A 1,563-nucleotide genomic window follows, 5' to 3' on the forward strand; every position below is an offset into this window, starting at 1 on the left:
CCGGAGGAGGATTCGATCACGGAGGGCTTGTACATCAACAACATTGCCCTTCCGATGAAGCGTGAGTAGTTTACCATAGACCTACGGGTCCATAGCTAGTAGCTAGATGGCTTCTTATCTCTCTTTGATTTTCAATACCATGTTCTCCTCGATGTTCTTGGAGACCTATTCGATGTAATACTCTTTTGCGGTGTGTTTGCCGAGATCCGATGAATTGTGGATTTATGATCAGCTTATCTATGAATATTATTTGAATCTCCTCTGAATTCTTATATGCATGCTTTGATATCTTTGCAAGTCTCTTCGAACTATCGATTTGGTTTGGCCAACTAGAATGGTTTTTCTTGCAATGGGAGAAGTGCTTAGCTTTGGGTTCAATCTTGTGGTGCTTGATCCCAGTGACAGAAGGGGAACCGACACGCATTGTATTGTTGCCATCAAGGATAACAAGATGGGGTTTTCATCATATTGCTTAAGTTTATCCCGCTACATCATGGCATCTTACTTAATGCGTTACTCTGTTCTATGAACTTAATTCTCTAGATGCAGGCAGGAGTCGGTCGATGTGTGGAGTAATAGTAGTAGATGTAGGCAGGAGTCGGTCTACTTGTTACGGACGTGATGCCTATATTCATGATCATTGCCTTAGATATCGTCGTAACTTTGCACTTTTCTACCAATTGCTCGATAGTAATTTGTTCACCCACCGTAATATTTTCTATCTTGAGAGAAACCTCTAGTGAAACCTATGGCCCCAGGTCTACTTTCCATCATATAAGTTTCCAGTCTATAATTTTAGTTTCCTATTTACTTCCTTTGCAATCTTTTACTTTCCGTTTCATAAACCAAAAATATTACTTTACCGTTTATAGATCTCACTTTGCAAATAACCGTGAAGAAATTGACAACCCCTTTATCGCGTTGGGTGCAAGTTGGTGTTTGTTTGTGCAGGTATTCGGTGACTTGTGCATTGTCTCTTACTGGATTGATACCTTGGTTCTCAACACTGAGGGAAATACTTACTCTACTTTGTTGCACACCCTTTCCTTTTCAAGGGAAAAACAAACGCAAGCTCAAGAAGTAGCACGCCCTAGAGGAGATCGCCGCGTGTAGCCATGGGCGCGACGAGGGCAGCGTCATCGTGCTTGAGGACAACGACGACGACCCGCCGGCGCCGGCCAAACCAGTCCGCCAGGGCGACCCTGGCCGGGGGTTCAGCAGGGACGGTCGCTTGAAGAAGGAGAAGGACGACGACGACGGCGACTACGCCACGTTCAGCGAGTTCTTTGGCCTGTAGGCGCGGCCCTTTTATTTTTTAGTTAAATTTATGTTTTCTATGTAAAAAACTGTCGAACGCCTAAATATATGTCGTGTTTGCCGAATTTATGGTGTGTTTGCCGAATCAATGCCCTGTTTTGCCGAATTTTGACCGAATATCATTTTCAAAATGTTTAAAAAAGGGCGTCTGAGGGCGACCCTGGCGGCGGCAGAGGCTGGGAACCCGATCGCCTCCACGGCAAAAATATCGCTGGTTCGCCCCCAAGCGGCGATTTTTCTAGCCCC

This window comes from Triticum dicoccoides, chromosome 4A, assembly GCF_002162155.2.
Source record: "Triticum dicoccoides isolate Atlit2015 ecotype Zavitan chromosome 4A, WEW_v2.0, whole genome shotgun sequence".
In the NCBI taxonomy this organism is placed as follows: domain Eukaryota; kingdom Viridiplantae; phylum Streptophyta; class Magnoliopsida; order Poales; family Poaceae; genus Triticum; species Triticum dicoccoides.